This window comes from Molothrus ater, chromosome Z (genome assembly GCF_012460135.2).
Source record: "Molothrus ater isolate BHLD 08-10-18 breed brown headed cowbird chromosome Z, BPBGC_Mater_1.1, whole genome shotgun sequence".
NCBI classification, from domain to species: Eukaryota; Metazoa; Chordata; class Aves; order Passeriformes; family Icteridae; genus Molothrus; species Molothrus ater.
The window spans coordinates 52,099,108-52,120,392 of NC_050511.2; the positions used below are offsets into that span (position 1 = coordinate 52,099,108).

General features: G+C 34.7%; 1 protein-coding gene across 9 annotated transcripts in view; it reads right to left on the reverse strand.

Annotated features, from left to right (window-relative positions):
* LINGO2 (leucine rich repeat and Ig domain containing 2) overlaps positions 1 to 21,285 on the reverse strand; it is a 486,580-nt gene that overhangs the window by 234,643 nt on the left and 230,652 nt on the right. For 6 of the 9 annotated variants that reach the window (XM_054517993.1, XM_036402831.1, XM_054517995.1 and 3 more), the window contains one exon: positions 2,950 to 3,029. The exons of 2 other annotated variants lie outside the window; for them this stretch is intronic. The gene's annotated coding sequence lies outside the window, so the exon portion shown is untranslated. Of the gene's footprint in view, positions 1 to 886; positions 1,094 to 2,949; positions 3,030 to 21,285 lie in introns of those variants that run through there. One more of the 9 variants, XR_008508985.1, reaches the window with a different exon arrangement.

The following is a 21,285-nucleotide window of genomic DNA, read 5'->3' on the forward strand; positions in this document are numbered from 1 at the left end:
TGAGTTTTTACCTCAACCTCAGATTTCCCAAAGGAAGGTGAATTACCAGATTTTCAAATTTCTATATACAAAATTTGGTTAGAGTTTCCAGTAGTTTACCAGTTGATCCTATTTTAAAAGCAACGGTATGCAAAACCTTTGTACCTAAGAGCATGAGATCTTCTCAAAGCTGAGCTACTTTTTCTCACTGTTTAAGTCACTTGGCAATTTCTTTAAGCAGAACATACTGACATTTCATGCCAGTTTCATTTATATTTCATAACTAATTCCATGAAGTGGTTAGTGAATTTAAGAAAAAATGCTGATAAGACTTTCCTACTCCTTCTTGGGAATAACTTTAACCATAGAATCAGAAATCTATAAATCTACAGAATGATTTTGAAAGGAAGCACACTTTGGAGGTCATCTAGTCCCACTCACGTCTTAAAACAGGACTACTTAAATCAAAATGCTGAGGATCATGCCCAATTTATTCTTCAAGGACAGATATCTCATAATTGCTCTAGGAAATTTTCTTCAGTATCTAATCCCCCTTATGGAGAAAAAACCAGCCAAGTAGCAACTAACAAACAAGCCAACCAACTAACCAACTAACATAAAATCTTCTTATACCTAATGGGAATCAAAGCAAGCTACAATTTTGAAAATAATTCTCAAAGGTGCATGCATCCCTGACATACTTAAAGTGGGGTATGCTGGTAGGTTTACACAAAATTACGTGTTCTGCATAATGGATTTACAAGCTTTTCCTCAAAGACATCCTATAGATGTATTTTCACTTTCTGGATGGCAAGAATTTTCAAGGAGGACTGAACAGCTGCCAATTTAAACACATTAAAACACATTTTAAACACATTGGAGAAACAATGCATTTTTGTGCTACCTGAAACATAAGTAAGAGGTGATGATGTTAAAGCATGAAAGTCCCAAGTGTCCTGGAGCAAATTTAACCTCTGGAAAGCACTCCTGTTTCTCAATACCTTCTCATATCATGTGCAGGACGTCAGGAGGGGGCTGGATCCGTTTCCAGTTTGGCCAGAGTGTGCAGGTTTTGCAGTCAGGTGGCGCTGGGCTCCACGTTGTGAGCAATGGCCTGTGAATGATTTTCCTGTCTTGTACACTCTGTTATCAGTATTAGCAGTGTTATTTTGCTCTTCTTATTTCATTACTGTTTCTAGTTAATTGTTCTTATCTCAATACAGGATCTTTACATTTTAGTGCCACCCCTTCTCCTCTCCATCCTGCCATAGCCAGGAGAGAAGGAGTGAGCAAGCAGGGTGTGATCTTGGGTGTTTCAGTGGGAAAGTTAAAATTGGAAACACCACTCCTAAACCAGGACAGAGGGGTTTCTTGCTTTGTCATTATTATGTATTATGCTGTAAAAGTTAGTCCAGAGGTAAACTACTACTGATTAATTGTCAGTACTGGTAATAAAACAGAGAAATCATTGTATTTCCTTTAAACAAAGGATATAGATTATCAGAGATAGATGGATAGTTAGATACATACATACACACATAAACATATATACAAACATAAATTACTACACTTATACATATATATGAAATTATATAAAAGACCAGTTGTGACAGAAGGCTGCAACTCCTTATCAGGTATTTTTTTGATGATAAATTTAATGCATTTATAAATCTGTTTTTATAATATGTTAGACACGTGAAAAACTTGATACCACAGTTTTTCAGTATTTTCAGATTATAAACTTGAGTTTATTATTCTTTTAAGTGCTGTAATTATTTCTGAATTTCTAAAACTGTCTTTCCATTTCCCAGCACTTCACAGCACACCATTAGCCAAAGGCTGTGTGTGTTTGTAAAGGAAACAGAAGGGTTTATTCCAGTCACTTGACTGGGGAGTTAGACACTATTATCCCTAAACATTTAAAATTACTTGTCCTCCCGAAAGAGATAGCACTACTTTAATTGCACTTTCTTCAGGGAAGAAAAAAAAAATCCAAAGAAAGATTTTTCATAAAAGGAAAACTCACCTGAAGCAAACATTTGTATGAAGAAGGCTGGAATAAATACCTGCTTTAAAATTACAATTTGAAAGCCTAGAAGAGTTGTGGAGTTTTCCCTTTTTTGTTTTATTTTAATTAGTTGTCTTGTTTTTTAGCCGGAGCAGAGTTAATTTTTCCAGTAGCCATGAGGGAGCAGAGCCTGGGGATGTGTGGGCATGACTAGGTTATTATTCTAAACCACCTAAGGTCATGCTTAGTGGCAAGAGTGGCAGAGGTTCTTGCCTCTGAGAAGAAAGTGGGCATAGCCTGTGGTCAGCAAAAAAAGCATGGAAGCACAGAGGGTCTGTCTGCAATTGTTTCTTGTTGTCCCAGGCTTTGGAGCATTTTTCCATGTAAAACACCCTCTTTTGCACACCTTTGGTTTTTCATATTTTTGTAATTGCTGTCCATTTTTCTTATCTCATTGCTGTTTCCAGTGCATTGCTTTTATCTCAACACATAATCTGCTTTTTGTCTCCCATAGGAATGATAGGTTGAGGACTGACTGGTGATTTGGAGTGCTATTCCTAAACCGTGACATTAATAAAATAAATAAACCAGAAAAATAAGATTTTACACACAGATCCTTCATTTCATAGTTTTTCTCAAATTGCAAAATATAGACCTGACAAGGCTGGGAAAAATATAGGAGCATTGTATACACACTTAATGGATAAAAAAATGATTTTATGTGCTAACTACTCTGCCTGGAACTGAAACTACTTGGATCCATGACAAAACTGCATGTCAAAGAGCTAATGAGGTGCTGAGCACTTTTTTTTTTTAAACATAAATCAAAATTTAAGACATTAAGACAGAAATATTACATCAAGAATAAAACCAACAGTAACTGTGATCTTGCTACAAACATAAATGAGAACATCAGTGGGAAAACCATCATCAATACAACAATAACAAAAAGATAAACTTACCAGGTTGACACTGCTCATTTTTCACAATTGTGGTGAAAGTCTGCCACTACTTCCCTCCTTCAGACTATCTTAATATCAACCTGATAAGAATATAAATAACAAAAAACTGAACTCCCAACAAATAAAATGCATAAAATAAAATAATATTTTAGACAAAATAACTTGAGTTAGTGAAATCCTTGACTAGATCAGTGAGATGGATGATCTTTTTCCTTTCACTGTTTTTATATTTCAAGTGTGAGTACCTAGCACATCTTTGACATTAAACACTCATAAAAAAGAAAAACACATCCGTGAAAACTGTTAAAGTTGCATATGAAGTTGTAGTCATACATGGCAGGAGATAAAACTTGTTGCACATTGAAATCTAGGACTAGAAGTAGTCTTTTATGTCTCATTTTTTTCAAAGTGTACTTAATGCTATTTCAGGTTTATATTACTTAAGGAAGAGCTTACAAAGCACTAAAACACAGTCATTGATTAAAAAAAAAATCATAGCTTTTTATGGAGGGAGGAGGTAGGGCAGGTTTAAAGGAAAACATCACTGGGGAGCTGAAATCTACAGTGTGGTGGCTCCTCAATTAAAATCCTCCTTCTGGTTATATAACAGTTGTAGTATCATTCTTAAAAGTGATAGTCCAGATTTTTTTTTTGTTTTTTTTTTTTTTTTTGTTCATGAAATCAAATAGTCTTCCATATTTCTACCTGGCACAGGGTTTGACTTGAAAATATTGACTTATTTTTAAGAATTTTTTTTTTTAATTAAGGTGGCGTTTTGAATTCAGGACTTTAAACAACTTCTACCATTTTGGTTTTGAGAAGCACTTGGCTGTACAAGATATCACCAAAAACTAGTACCAAACTGACAAGTCATTTAAGAAGATCTCAGTTCATATGCTGTTATTTTTTTCCTGAAATAATCACCCATTGGTTTATCATACTGACTAGACAGGGTTAGATTAGTTAGGCTTATTTTAATTTTGAGGTGCCAGAGAAGTCAGAGAGGAAGGCTTCTTTGCTTAGCAAATGTCTTTTTGCTTAATCTAATTTTTCTCCAGGTGCACTTTTAGGTATGCTCTTCTAAATCACAGCTTTGCAGAAAAAAGAGAGAGCCTTGACTTACCTATCACAATTATGCTTCCAAAGCTTATTTCTATAACTAACACAAAATCTTTCTCTCCACTTTCTGTTGTTAAGATCTCAGTCACAACACCTCTTTGTATTAGAGTAGTCTCTGCCTCTTAAATTCCATTGCCTTGCAGCTTTTACAGCCACAATATTGTGATTCATGTTGAGAACTGGACCTAACTTACCAGGCTTTTTGAATTTTTCTATGAAGAAACACAAAGCCACAGACCAATTGTCTGGAAAGGACCTCTGGAAGTCTCCTGATCAATATCCCAATTCATATACTGGATCAGGACTGAATTCAGAACAAAGAGTCGTAAACCTAAGTATTGAAAAGTACCTTTTCATGACACATTTAATCTTAAAAGTTAATAAAGAGCTATAATTTTACCAATTCTATGTCATTTTTACAAATTTATAATATAGTTGGTTTTGATTACTATTTTAAAATTAATCGTTTTATATAATTTTCTTTTACCTTATTGCTATCCCTAATTTGAGTACATTACATGTTCTATCTATCCAACCATTTTTAGATATTCCTGCTTCCATATCTGGATCAATGAATGCATTAAAATTTGCCCCATTTATGTGACAGAAAAGCTTTTCCTTCAAACAACTTTTAAAGCTAGCAAAAATAGTTACTTCATACTCTGTATAATGAATGATATGTTTTCTAAGAGTAGATACTTTTTAATAATCTACTTAGATGGTATGAAGGTTACCAGAATGATTTTTGAGTTGTTTCATGACTTGGGGAATGTTTTTTTACTGATATAAACGAGGAACACTAGAAAATTTCTTCACCGTTCAATGAACTACTTTACTTTCAGAATACACTGTTTAAATAATTTTCCTTCTAAAGTAATATGAGGAATTATGTTGTGTCAGATGCACTGCTAAGTGGTACTCTAATATTGACCTGTGTTATACACAGGTATAATACAGGTCAATATTAGGAATTGAGGAAGGCTCTAAGAATACTCAGCTGACTTGTGAGGCATTTTGTAGAATTCTTGACAATAAAAACTAAGCAGCATAAGTCAAATTCATCTGTTAATGAAGATGAAGAGGCAGTCAAGGTAACCCCAAGAGGCAAACATAGAATAGAAATAAGCACAATCTCTTTAAGAATTTAGATTAAGGCAGGCAAGACCTTTGATATTTCTTCTTAAAATATTTATGCCATTCAAAAGATTCAACTACTGAACTTCTGGATTATGCATAAAGGGTGACATGATAAAAAATTTAAACTCAATATGCTGAACATAAATGTCTGCTTAGAATCCTGTTCCTGTTCATACTGAAAAGTCAAGGCCAAGAATTTAAGCTTAGTTCTTGTTTCAGTCTACACTTTTTTGTCATTAAGGTAAGATCAATCATAAATTATTGTCTCACTGGGAAAAGAAGAGAAACAGAGAAAACTGAGATGTTGAGTTATAGTTCTTTTCTGGAGATAATCTAGTAATTTCTTCAGGAGAAGTTATTTTCTTGTGTTACCTGACTTTGGGCCAGTATCTGAGCAAAACTAGCTATTCATAAACTACAAAATAGTTAGAAAAATTAAAATCTACTCTGGAAGCATGGCTATCAGAAGAATACAAAAGAAATTGTAGTTCAATTTTTACAACCTTTATGTAATGCATTCAGTGTATGCTTGGCACTAAAAAGAAAGCAGAAACTGCCTCTGCCCTTCTCTGACACACCCATCCTGAAGAGTCCTAGCATTTCCATAAAGGCATTTTCTTACTTCAAGCTCATGCCTTATTCCTTCCTCTAAATTTTTTATTAATGAAATTGAAATGTACAGTGAAACCACATGACCGAGACAGTAAAATTATAGGAGAAACAATGGAAAAAAATTAAAAGAAAAGCAGAAACACTAACTGCCAATGTTCACAGCAATCATGTGAGAGTCCTCTGCTTTGAGTAAAGCCTAATTTCCTTTCATAGAACCATGTTTCTCCAAATATATTTTACTTGACAATTATAACCCTATTTCACATATCTAACACGGTTTCATAGACTCATAGAACAATTTGGTTTGGAAGGGATATTTAAAGGTCCTCTACTCCAAATTGCCAATCGGCATTTTCTTAAATTTTGTTTCCTCTAATAAAGTGCTTCAGCAAAAATACCTCTCACAAATTTTTCATTTTAATCACCTATACAAAGATATAATTGATCTAGCATAATACTTTCCTAATGGACTAACCAGAAGGAATTTCTTCCAGTCCTCACATTAGGGCAAAAATGTTAATGCTACATGATCTATATAAATATTAATGTCTTGAGACTAACAGAACTAATGGAAAGACTGTGGTAGATCCATGTTTTTTCATATTAGATATCAAATTTTTGGTTTGCATCTGTCTGTGGGCAATGACTACTCATTGCCCACAGTTTTTGGATAAACTTACTACACGACTTGCAAATAGAACAAATAGAAAGAGAGCCAAAATTTTTCCTAATACTTGACTGGAATTTACCACACTGAAAGAGGAGCTACTCCATGGTCAAAAAGTAATAAAAGAAAAAAAAAATCTCTCTCTCTCTCTCTCTCTCTCTTTCTTTCTCACTCTCTCTCTTTCTCTCTCTCTTTTTGGAAAATAAAAAAGGAAAACAGCAAGTGATATCCTCAATAGCAAATCATGTTCAGATTTTCCACAAAAATGTAAGGATTTGACTGTTTAAATAATAAAACTGCTTATGAATGATGGTCAAACACAGACATCTTATTATTTTGACTATGCTTATGACTTTTAGAGGTTTATTAAACATACAGGTGACATTCAGCTCTGATCTTTAAGCTGCCAGTACTAGAATCCAAGAGCATTTACAAAAAGGTTGCTCATTTTATACAAGAATCCTCACTTTCCCTTAGCAGTATTGGAAACAGACTGTTGCTGAGCTTAACATCTGGTCTGAGTAAATAAAGAAATTCTCAGGGTGAAGAAATCACATTTTGCTAAGTTGTTTAAGTGTCTTCCCAGCTGAGAAATCAGAAATATCTTTCCCATAGAGCAATGTGAAAAATGACGGAGGACATGATAAACATTTGAATTAGGAGACATTATTTGAATTTTTGAGGGCTTTTTTTTTTGTGCTGTGATTTTATTTTTTTACCTATCACAGCTAGGAATATTGAGGGGCTGTTATCTTACTTACTAAACAGGACCTATTAATTTCAAAAGGACTATTTATACAAAAGCATACTTTCTCAGTGTAATCAAAGAATGTTAAGTGTTGTTTTTAATTGTGTGCCACAAAGAAAACGAAATGGCACCTGGAGAAACAGCAGCTTTCACCAGGAAACCTAGTATTAACCTATTAACCTTTTAACAGAACAGCAGCTATCTACAGTCTGACATCCCCAGCTTTATGAACAGATGAACATAAATTTTGCAATTGATTTCTCAAATGGCTGCATTAAATAGAATGCTCTTCTGCCTAACTGAAAATATCCCCCTCATTACATTAAAATTGAATGGCACACTTTCCTAGAAGGATGGTGTGCACATATATACATTTCAGCTGCAAGGCATCTGAGAGATCGTCTCTCTACCCAAAACTGATACCACAATTTAATTTAAAACTTGAACAAGATGCAATGAAAGCCTAAAAGCAGTGGGCTTGAAAACTAAATATTTTATGAAATTGATCACAGGTAGGAACCCACTATTTTTTTAAACAAAAAATCAGATGACTTGCATGGTTTGTTTGAGCACAAGTGAAGGATTCAATGTATTGTTAGGAAACAGTGAAAACAAGATTTCCTATAAGCAGTAAATTAGTTTTTTAATCATTGTCAGCAAAACGTTTTTCAATTCAAAAATACAGTGACTCCCTAACTGCGATTTCTTATTCTAAAAAGTCAGTTGGTGTTCCACATGACCATAATCTTGTTAGAAACAGAAAAGTTTTAGGAAATTTTTCTATGGAATTAAGGCACAAGTTATTTGGATTCCTATTTCTGGACAGTAGAAAACAGGAACAGCAAAGTACTTCTGAAAAAAATAGACCATTTATTGATAGTATTTGAAAGGGACTCCTGCTAGTGGATCTCTAAACAGTAGATACACTTAATAAAAATATTTTACTTTGGATTGTTTTGCATTGAAACCTTTATTACTCTAAGAGATTATATTCTTACGTCATAAGGATGGTGTATGTATTGGCAAGTCAATCACTTTATCCATTGATAAAGTGCTTTTTTGAGTAATACAAGCATTTTGGAAACAGCTTTTGGGTGAAATTAAGTGAGTTTCAATATAAATAAAGAAATTAGGAATGTGCAAAAATTCAGGGAGTATTCAGCAAGATATTGCTGTGGCAGGTGCAAATACAGGCAGATACAGCATGAATCAGTGCAATGGAATTATTGTTTTAAGTAAAATATCTAAGAAAAGTTGTTATATTATGGAGCTTACTCTAAAATAGAGTGGTATAGTCCTCAACAATTAAATTTTTTTGGCTTTTGACACTGAGATGGAGAGACTGTAGGAAAAAAAATTGCATCAAGCATTATTCTAAGTAATGCCAAAACTATAAGTAACCATGTTAAATCTGTCTTTTGTAGTTCAGTATTAGATGAAAAAATATATGTTTTTTTTAATTGTGTTCTATCTTTGTATAATTTCACAAAATGCTAAATTAAGTTCTACCCCGAGGTCTCTTAAAATTTCAGACCCTCTTCTTCCTACTTATAATTATTTCCCAGCTACACTCCTCATTTACTAAAGTGAATTATTTTTATTCCAAGAGATATACATTTTACTTAGAAATATACTAAAGAAAATGCAAATGCTGTAAAATTCTCTGACATGGTGAAGTGTGGGGTGCTCACTGGAGGCAGTCGTGAATAGTGACTGCTCTGTCCCTCAGGAAATGGTAGATGGGAGAGGCTCAGAGATTTCTACTCATTCACAGCTCATGCTGCCAAATAGTTCACTGCACAAAATACGCTTCCCTCACATTTACAGCTTGCATTTTTCATGTTTGCTTCTCTGATATTTCCCACAATGACAACTCTGAACGATACCAGAGCATTTCTGAAAGAGCCTTTCCTCAGGGATTTCTTAGACTTCAACCCGTTTAAGCTGTGCCACAATGATTTTCAGAGGCAGACTTCTTAGTTTACATTAGTTCCTGCAGTCAAGCTAGTGGTTAGTACCTACATTTCACAGAGAAAATACAGTAAGTCACATTAAGCTAGAAGAGCTAATGCTATTTCAGACAAAGATTTCATCTTAGATTTCTAATTATTTTAATTATGATAATACCATATACTATAGTATTGGGAATTCTACATTGAGAATACTAGAGAACACTATACTGAGAAAACTACCTTGATCTGTTATCAGCTACTTTGGTAACTAAAAATTGTCTTTCAAGCACAGATTATTTCAGCCTCCTCTACTAGTACTCTGAAGGGTGCTCAATCTACCTCAATGTTGAATCATATCCTTGTATTTATCAGTTCCTTTCTTGATGCTTATTGCAGCAAGATGACCTCCAGCCGGGGAATAATGTCCATGATCTCAGAAGGCTGATCAATTGCTTTATTAAGCTATACTATGTTATACTGCCTACTACACTAATACTATGTTGTATACTGTATACTAAACTAAGGAAAACCCTTGACCCCTTACAAACAGTCACAACACAGCTTTGACCTAATTGGTCAATCAATCCAAACAACGATCACCAGAGTCCAATTAACAAATCAATTTTGGTAAACAATCTCCCTAACACATTCCACATATGCCAAACAACAGATAAAGCAAATAGAGATGAGAATTGTTTTCTTTCTCTGAGCTTTCTCACTGCCTTCCCAAAGAGAAATCCTGGTAAGGTTGTGCCTGCTACTCTCTGTGAAGAGAGCCACAGATGTGGCCACAGATACTATCACTTTGTACTTTCCTATCATGTTAGTCAAGTTCAAAATCCAACCTTCATCTGCTTGGAGTGCTTAGGATTTTATGTTTCCTTAACTTTCTGAATCTCCTTCATCTTCCTAACATGCCAGATTTTGTCTTTAAGACTCTATCTATGATAGTAGCTGAACATAATGGTTTTTTTTTCTTATTTGCCCCCATCCTTTCCACCCCAATCTTCTTTTCAATTCTTTGACTAATGTTGTCTTTCTCTGATCAACTCAAAAATAGCATACTGGAAGGAAAAGCAGAATTTTGACCTGGAATTAAATATGAAAGTACTTATGCTGCAAAAATTTCCTGCTGGCGAATTATTGTTAGGGAAGGCAAAATTTGGAAAATTTTGGCTACCCACTATCAAAACATAGATGTATAACTGGTTAATAGAAAGTTATCTTAATAATTTTTGAGGTTAATATTACCTATTCATCTCCTCAATTTGAATGCAAGTATTAAAAAGGGAGAATTTCACCACCAAATACACAACAGTATTTGAACTCCCCCAATCAAATTTCATTCTTCTGTAAATTTGAACCCCTTGTGTCATTGTAGGGTGCATTGTACTAATTTGTAGTTTATTGGCAATTTACTGTTGGACCATCACCATGGCAATCCAATAATCAATAAAACTTGCTGCCAATTCCTTGAATAAAGGAAGCAACTTATGGGAGCTTCCAGGTTCATCTTTGCTAGTGCTTCTGAGCAACTCAACCTCCATGACTTAGGAGCACCCAGCCGTCAGCCCTAAACAGAGTTGCATCACTCTGTGACACTGCATGCACAGTTATGTGAGGATATAGATTTTGCATACATAATGGTAGTGTGGAGTAATGTGTAGAATAAATCATTAGTGCTACAGTACACTGCCAGTGTGTGAATTTATGAATGACTTGATTTGAAATTTAACTAATCAGATTGAAAAGTATAGATTCATGATATCAGAGAACAGTTAGGGTTGGAAGGGACCTAAAGACCATCTAGTTCCAATCCCACTGGCATGGGTGGGGATACGTTCCACTAGACCAGGAAACTCAATGCCCCTTCTAGGGACTGGGCATCCCTAACTTCTCTGGCCAACCAGCTCCTGTGTCTCACAAATCTCACAGGGAGGAATTTCATCCTAAGTAGTGACTGACTGACATACAGTGTAGCTGATATTTTGTCAGTATCAGACACTTCCATAAAAGGAGTCTTGTGTATAGATATACATAGATAACCCGTGCACACAAATGCACTATCAGTTGCAACACAGACCCTGTCCAGCATCAATTTTCAGACATATTATGTGGGGAAGTACAATATGCATAGTCTAGGAGATCCTGTCATTCTCACCATCGTGTAGAGAGTAAAACTTTGATTATTACATACAAGCCTGTTCCCAGGATGCATGTGTAAGCATACAGGTTTTTGTTTCTTTTATTCCATATCTAGATATTTTTTTCCAAAGCAGAAAGACAGTTGGACTCATTGTTCTTACTTTTTAGGGTGTTGTGAATTAGGGTGTGTTCTTACCCTTTTAGGGTCTGTGTTTCCAAAATAAATATTATTTATTTTTAAATTATTCATCTTAAAAAACTCCAAAAAACCTTCAGTTATTTCAATACAGTTTGAAACATACTTATCACTAGAATTTTTAAAGGTAATATAATGATAGTAACAAAAAAATTATATATTTGATATTTTTCATACCAAAGGTGAAATTTTTGTCCAGGCAGCTTAATCAGTAGCTTAGTGATTACTCTTTTTTCTGTTTCATAGAGGCCCTTGTTTTCAATGTTTCAGTAGTCTTACTAGTAAATAACAAAATACCATTTTGCAGCTCTAGTTGTAAACTTTATTTCACTTATTTCACTATACAGGTCTTACTTCAACTTGTTATGCATTACATACTCATTCAGTTAAGCTATATTTTTAGTGTGTGTCTTTCTTATATTTTATAAGTTTTCATTTTTAGTTCAGTTCCATTCTGTTCTTTATATGCCTAAATTTCTTTAATAAAAAGAGACACAATATTTATACATATTAAATTTTTACTACATTTATAAAATACTATAAATATAATTGGTTCTATGTAGTTATTAATATTTACATTTGAAATATTTTCTAAATATTTTTAGACATTGCTGATATTAATTAAGAAGTGTTAAATTCCCAAGACAATTTACACAAGTATGGAAGAATCCAGGAGAGAACCAACAATCATGAAAGAGCTAGAAATGATAACTTAGAGATAAGGGGTATGATAAATAAATCATACCCCTTATCTCTAAGCTATAATAAATATAAAAATAAATAAGTTTGTTCAACACAAGAGAAGACTGAGGTTGTACATCACTTGACATGAAGAGGCTAATGATTAATTGTTTTCAAGTTCCACTGCAAGTTGCACAGCAAATGTTGATTCAACTTCAGAAAACAAAGCCTTTGGGCAGTTAAATAATGTAGACAACTTCTGTCTTGCATAAATCTGTTAACCAGGAAATGAATCTGTCAGGAATGACCTGGCTATAATGAAGTCCACCTCAAGATCTTGCTCACTTGCATCTACTCATTGCATGTTCCTTAGAAACAAAAATCTACCTGAGAAATTAAATATTGTTTCAATAACATCAGGATCTGTGAGATTAAATTAAAGTTTCATATTATATGAAATCTGAGCATGCATAAAGCTTGCTTTCTACAGACACAGAGCTTTGAACTTTTGCTGTGGCAATAAAAAATTTGAATTTATTCTCAAAAAATGTAGCTATGATGCATGTGTACCTATTAGGTATCTGGAAAAAATTCAACAATGACCTTGCAAGTAAAACACACAATTATTGGAAAGTAAATCTGGCCAAAAAACCTGTATGTTGACCTCACATTTGTCAAACTTAGAAAGTAACAAAAACCAATTTACAACAATATCTTTTGTGTATAATTGAATTAGCAACTCATTCTGGGTTTTTTTTTTTTTTTCTTTATAACCTTAAAGGCACTTGAGACTTCCTCTGTCCAGGACCTGCATAATTAACCCACTTGAATTTCTGAGACCCTGATTCGTGCTCTGGCTTCAACAACATAAATCCTCATGCTCAAAAACTCAGTCTATCTGAGTTAAATCACATTGCTCCAGGTAAGACTGAGAAATACCAAAGATTTACTCATCATCCTCTCAGGAAGGTACACCTACAGGGATGTTAAAATGCCCCGAGAAGTAAGTGCCAGAAAATCCCACAGCTCAAGTTCTGAAGTCAATCTTTACTGGGCTGCCTAGAAATTCTCCTTTGTAAATAAACAGTGCAGAGTTTGGGGTTTTTAACTTACATAGGAGACCTACTGATATATTACTTCTGCTCTGAAGGGAGGGGAAAAAAAGTAAACAGAGGAAAATGATTTCATTTATAAATTCAAATGCCTCTCATTTTTCTTTTTTTGGATCAGTTTATAGGATTTTCAGCTAGATGAAGGTTGCTCCAAAATCTTCAGTCCTTCTGATTACATTCTGAAAAGTCTTGTGATAACCTAAAGGTGACCAGCAACACATTTTAGAATCCAGCACTGCCGGGCATTTCAGATAAGTGCTTAAAGTATTAAAAAAACTACAGAACCTTCAGCAAGAGTTTAATCTGTAGACTACTTCAAAGTAGTCCACAAAGATTAATTCTGTCACCTCCTGCAGTTAGAATATTACAGGATGGAGGTTTTCACCAAATATTTCAGTACATGCACATAACTGCTATCCAGCCTAAACTCATTTTCAGTTGTTTTTTTTTGCATTATTTTTTTTTCTTTTCCTTGCCACAAAACTGATGCCACAAAATCAATTTTCATTCACCAGAATGATCGAATTTCAACAAAGAAGCACAAAGATCTAGTTTCATCAGTGTGAAAGAAACACTGTAATTTGCAGTCCAAAAATCTGTGTACTGAAACTGTAGGAACTTTTACAAGGGGAAAAATATATGGTGATGCCATGATTCTAAATTATTGATAAGTAGTCCTATCAGCATTACAATCTGAAATCCAGAGGTATCTGCTTTTTTGAAATCATGATTCTACTTTTGTTTTTAAAGAGATCAAAATATAATTTAAAAGTAAAAATTAATTAAAAAAGTAATTCTGACACTACAAAATTTTATTATTCTATACAATACAGCACATCAATAAAAAACACCAGTAAAAAGCCTTTAATGCATAACAATAACGTTTTAGTATCTTAGAAATGTACTTTCAAGACTGCAAAATGTTATATTTTAAGTGAAGCTCCTCATTAGACAGTATGAGGCATGAAAGATAAGGCATGAAAAGAAGATTAAAAAAAACCCTTCTTAATAGCCCCTGTGCAGATAACATAGGGCAAAGACAATCAATACTCATGCTTCATTTATTTTATAGTTTTGAACATTTAAAGACAAAATGTTAGCATTTTCTGTCCTGTTGGGCTTCACAGACTTGCAGCAGTAATGATAAACAGCAGTAATGCCAAAAAAAGATTTGCATATTTGCATTGTGATTTATATGAATATGTATTCCAGTAGCAGGTGGCTATTATTCCCCAGTATGAAAGGTAACACCTACTCTATTAGTCTGGATTCACTAAAAAAAACACATTGTCCTACTACTTGGGGTAGTCATCAAAATGACACAAACAAATCCAAAGTATCATAAACACAGTTTAAAATCAAATAAAATACATGCCAATAATATAAACATCACATTAAATACCTTCATAAATAAGACTAACCTTTACAATCTCTGCCTCTACTCCTGACTGAAAAATGAGAATACATAAAACATATATATTTTCAATGCCTTTTTCATGGGATTTGAACAATTCTTTTCTGAACATGTTTAAATATAATCTTGTGTGACAGTTGTACTACCATGCTTCAAAGCCTTACAACGTCAGTCAGATGTAGTTCTTAGAAACAAATATGCTTTATTAGAAACAAAACTAGGAGAGCCAATTTGTGAAAAAAAATTTAGGAAAAAGTTGTGCTGGATGTTCTTTTAAAAACTGAGTGAAGCAATTTTATCATATTTAAAACATACAGCATGGTTAAGATAGAAGCTGGTTAGTCCTCTATGAAACAATTTTTGCTAATAATAATAGCCTAAATGAAACATTAAGATTTTTCTAGTATTCAAGAGAAGTAAGAAACATCTTGAACTTCCACAAACTTCTACCTGCAGTTTTCCTGTATATTTAACAGTCTGGGAGACTGGAAATAAGACATATCCTATAAGCCTCTACATTAATTTTTTTTAACTGACTGGCTTCACTCCTTCAACCTGCTTGTCAGTGCCCCTATTTTTGTCACTCCCCAAAGAAAACAGTTGCTGCATATACACACTCCTACAGATAAGATTTGACCTTTTGTTTACAACAGGTTTCACTAATGTTTAAAAATCAGACCACACTATTAATCTATTTGCTAACCTTTATAATACTATATATAAGTAATTTTTTAAGCTTCTGAAGGAAATTAGAATCCAATATAATTAAAATTAAACTGTTTCACTTGTGCTTGATCTTTTATGAGCACAGATAAATCAACAAAGATGAGCTGCAACTTCACAGCAAGGCAAATTATGCATACAGAATCGAGAGTTTGTACCAAGTACAGCTCTGACAGAAGTGACTGAGAGGCTGTAATGGATAAACACCTCCAAGCATGCGTACATGGCAGCACTGACCACCACAAGAAGTGCATGCAGTTCTAGGACTGGTAATATTCTGCCAAGCAGATTTTATAGCTGAAGTTATTGTCATCTATCTCCCAGAGCAGAAATGCAAATCTTGAAGAAAATAAATTCCTTTCTAAAACTACTCTCTACACAAAGAGGATGCATTAACATCTGGAATTCTTCCTGATTTATTGGGCTCTTCCTCTTTGGCACACTAGGCAGAGAAACCTCAAGTGCTTTTTCAATATGCTCTCACTGACTCCAGTCACACCAAAAGATGGTGGTAATGAATGATTAGGATAAGTCATTGGTGGAGCCATTGCCACAAATATTTTAATTTAAACTTAAGTGGCAAAGAAATAACACTTCAGTGCTAATCTAATAAAAAAGCTTTGTAATTACAATAAATGGAAATATTTTTATCTTTATATGAGGCCACCAATCAAATGCCTCATAATATTTGACATTACCAGGGTGCTATGCCTCACAGATTTACAAAGCAGTGTTATTTCCTAAATACCGTCTCTTAGAATTGCAGTTTTTTCTACAACACCACAGAATTTAAGCTTATATCTCTCTCGAGATTTCTTGACTGTCAGGGCCTCAACACAGAGAAATAGATATTGTAAAATGTATTTTTCTGTGTCATATAAATTACTGGAGAATTTGTATGCTTAAGTTGAAAGAAAGCACATATGCCAAGATATAGAGTACCGGCTGGAACAAGATTTGGGACTCACGTCCAATGACTACTGTAATCTAAAGCTGAAATGAAAGAATGGTATCTTAAAAACTACCAGATGCACAAATTATCTGATACATTTTCCATTAAAAATCTGCTAGAGATACACAAAATCCACTTCCTTCCCAATCTTTTACATATTGTTGATTGTACATTCCTAAATTATGTATTTGAAAGAAATGCCATGGGCAACAATATCCTTCCTAGGACAGGACATGACTGTTATAAAAAGAGAGAAAAGAGTGAGAAAGGATCTATCAGCAGTACCTGATACCTGCATGATGGTGCTGCAACCAAAGGATGTAATTAATTTCCCTAGCAATCCCTTTTGTAATGCCAGATAATATTTAGTAGTGTAACCACTCTGAAGAATACCATGGGATGAAAGAAGCATAAACAAAACTATAAAAACAAAATTGTCATAAACTTTAAATTTAATATGTTTTTAAGTGTGAACAAAGAATTTATAGCTACCACGCTGCAGTGGTTTTTAAGGATGGTATCCCTCAAATTAGTGTTCCTGATAAACAACACATCTCTGGTTCATTCTGCCTCCCCATATCCCCTTCCTCTGAAGGGGAGGAGAATTGGAGACATGAAAGGTAAGGATCAAGGATTGAGATAAGAACAATTTACTGAAAACAGCAATGAGGTAAGAAATGGACAGTACCAATACTGATATTAATGTTGTGTGCAGGAAAGATGATCAATTAACCTGCAAATGCCCACCCCACAAAAACTGATGTTACCCTGGCTGGAAAGGACCCCTTTGTGCCCACCCACCCCTGTGTAGGTGTGAGGTGGTACAGGATAACCTCCAGGTCTGAGTTACGCCCCTCCTGGCTGCGGCAAAAAATTACTGTCCTGGCCAGAACCAGCACAAATACTAAACTGCTTTATTCATAAAACTTTTATTACTCAAGGGAAATATTTGGGAAGAAAAGAAAAAGAGAACCTTGAAAGTAAGGTAGAAATTTAAATAAAATATTCCGTTTCAATTATTCAGATAAACCTTTTTTTATTAATTCTCACTAATTAAGAGTTCCACAAAATGAAAGAGGAGGGTTTTGTGGGTTTTGACCTTGATGAGGTGAGGAGGGGAGGTAAAAGATGCAGGAGAAAAAGCTATCAGGAAATATTTAAAAATACTTAAATAATACTGATGATCAGAATAAAAAAGTTTTGGTTATTTTTGCATGTCTAACAATTGTACCAACAAATTCTGTCTTATGATTTTTAATTAAATAATGCTTCCTAGGCTTGATGTTTCGAATATAGTTTGAAAGAAACTGGAAAGTTATAATGTTAAGATCTGCATGGCATTTGGCTTCCTGTGTACAGCTCTGAGGTATTCACTAGGATCCAATCCGTCTTTTTGTAATATCTTTGCACAAAGTGGTGAAACAGGATCTCTAATGTTATCCAAACATTTCACTCTATCCATTATACAGATAGCTCTGTCCCTCAGACTGGCCTGTGAGTATTGAATATGCACAAATCCCAGAACAGACTGGGCAACCTGGGGAATGAGATGCTGGAAAGCAGTGCCATGGAAAGGGAGTCCTGGTCAGTGTCAAGTTGAACATGTGTCAGCAGTGCCCTGGCAGCCAGAAGGGCCACCCGTGTCCTGGGGTGCATCAGGCACAGCATCACAGCCAGGCAAGGGAGGGGATTGTCCTGCTCTGCTGTGCTCTGGGCAGCCTCACCTGGAGTGCTGGAGCCACAATGTAAGAAAGACATTGAGCTGTTAGAGAGTATCCAAAGAGCCATGAAGGTGGTGAAGGGCCTTGAGGTGAAGCTGATGAGGAGTGGCTGAGGTCACTAGGTCTGTTCAGCCTGGAGGAGGGACTGAGGGGAGACCTCATTGCCTTTACAACTTCCTTGTGAGGGCAGAGGAAGGTCAGACATTGACCTCTTCACTCTACTGACCAATGAGAGGACTCAAAGGAAGGATCTTAAGACAAGCTGGGGATGTTTAGGTTAGATATCAGGAAAAGGCTCTTCCCCCAGAGGGTGGTTGGGCACTGGAACAGGCTCCCCAGGGAAGTGGTCACTGCATCAAGCCTGGTAGAGCTGAAGGGGTGTTTGGACAATGCTCTCAAGCACATGGTGTGATTCCTGGGGATGTGCTGTGCAGGGCCAGGAGCTGGACTCAGTGGTCCTACTGGGTCCCTTGCAACTTAGCATATCCTGTTATTTGATTCTTAATAAATGCCTTTGCAAACAAAAATGGAAGGAAATTTTTTACCAATTGTCAGTAAAATGTCTTGTGTTCCTTTTTCAATTATTTTTTAAATTTTCAAGTCTTATGTTTTCATTTTGATTAATATACAAAGGTATAATTTCAGCCTGAAGTATGGGTATGGTGGAATGACAAAATAATTGTTTCTCTGGCCATCACATGAATTCCTAAAATACCTTTGTGTAATTACTTCTATCTACTGGCAATCATTTTCAAGAGCTGAAAATAGAGATAATACTGTGTTATGAATATAGGCATAAAAATATTTAATAACTAGTAAATAGCTGTGACAAGTGCTTTAATAGGTTATTTTTACATTTTTTCATCGAGGTCAGCAGAGAAGATAAGATAGAGACCATATCCATGTGGTTTTCAAGGCTTGTCAGAGTATGTCCCTAAGTATGTTCATTATTGCTATTAGTTTCTGCTATTATACTAATGTAAAAAGAGAAAGAACAAGAACAAAATTCAAAATATACTTGTACTTGGATCAGAATTCTGGTGTTGCACAGTGTGGTTTTACCAAGAGGGCTGACAGGGTCAGACATGAAATATTGTCATTCCTTTATGGAATGATCAACAGTTTCTGCAACCCCATTAACACAGCATAACTCTTAGCCATAAGCCATTATCTCTGGTGGAAACAATACCTTGAGGTAAAATTAGTCATCAAATTTACTACAAAAGAAATTATGGAAGGGCATGTGGTCTCACTGTACATCTTAGTTATTTTAACTATTATTTAAACTCTTTCTAATCACATTTTATAGTCTTTCAAAACACATGCTTAACAGAGCCTGAAATTTGATGGAATCCATGGGATTTAATGAACAGCACAAATAAATAGCAAATAGGAAACTAAGGTGAGAATTTTAAAGTTTTCATTATTAATTTAACTCAATTCATAAAGAAAAGGATAAGAGTTTTTGCATTGATTTAATGGTAATCGAAGAAAACAACATTTCTTTGGGTTTTGGGGGGATTTTTTGTCTTCTTTTTCAAAATAAACCTACTCTAGATGTCAATACAGATAAAAGAACTTTGATTAAAACAAAAAAGTTGGTCCACGTAGTGAAAGACTTATTCCTGGTGGAAATCACCACTACTTTATTTCAAATGGATTGATTCACCAAGATCTATGTATTGCTAGACCTTCAAATTAAAAACTGAGGAACAGTTTTTTTTAACCCCCACCTATACAAAACATTACCAAGGACATCTTATTTTTTTTCATAAACGACATTAAGACTGTTCTTTGTGTGGACAGGTTAACTAAAAGAAGTACTGTAATCCTCTTCCTAAAGAAATTACTCACTGAAATCCTTAGCAATCACCACAACCAAGAACATAACAATAACACCATTAAAAAAATTTGAAAAAAAATGTGGTAGTAACTACAAAAAAGTTGAACTTTTGCAAGTATTCTCATATTTAGCACTAGCTTCACGGTTGACATCTTTCAAAAAGGACCAAACACCAACAGTCTTCAGTTTTTTCTACTACCTTTGATCATACAGTTTACAAAATTCAACTTACAAGGCCTAAGAATCAGCAAGAAATAAATGACTTATTTTCATTTTTTGCTGACCCAGATTGTGGTACTGCTGAATCTGTGACTAAGCTTTCTCAAACCACATACTACAATGTTCTGACTTAGTGATACCTCTTTAGCATATGTTTTCTTTTCCTAAACTTTTTTTGAGGTCTGTCCCTCTCTTCCTCTTTCAGACTCCCCTTGTTCTTTCTCAGGTGATATCTTATGTATGTTGGCATTGCTGCAGTCCCCCAGGAAACAGAAATTCAAGTTTCAAGCTGTGTTCCTCATCTGTTCAGCTGAGAATTGAGAATCTTTTTCCTATCAAGGAGTGCCCTACTCACTGAACTACTGACTACCATTATTAAAAGCAATTTCTGCATCCTCTTGTTTAGCAAGATAGAGGTGTCTCTGTGGTCAAAGCGGATGATGGTAGTACAATGCTGTCAGCACAGCTACTGGAATTCCAGCACATCACATCATTGAACTACTTGGGATCATACTGGTAACTCACAAACCAGTGGACGTTTGTCCGCCCAGCTGAATCTGCCATCAGGTATTTAGCTTGGAGTGTCTGATTGTCATATACATTGTAGAAAAACATCCTTCATCTGCCTACGCTTAAATGCACTGTCTATATACATTCTCTCACCATGTTCTTGGGTTTTATCAACTCTGCTACTGAGAAATTATTCAGCTATATTAGCTCTTTGAAGAAAAGAGGAGCTTGCTCCCTTTGTCTGTCTTAACCGACTTACTGCCTTACATGAGACTGCACACTGCCATTTCAATTCAGCAATCAGCATTTCCTTATAATACCATGGAGTACCATACTATAGCAAAGAAAATGTTAAATTAAGTAGTATTTTATTATCTGTTTTAAAGTGCTTCTGTCAAAAATTGTAAATTCTCAAGCAGTACAATGTATAGATTATTGAAATTAAAAAAAAGACAATACCACTTTAATTCTTTGATTTCTGCACTAGATTTCTTTACAAGATAGCATTTAAGGAAACAGCTAAAATAAATAGGTGCTAGTGTAAAAACATCCTCCTTGCCCTCTTCTGCTCCACAACTACCACAA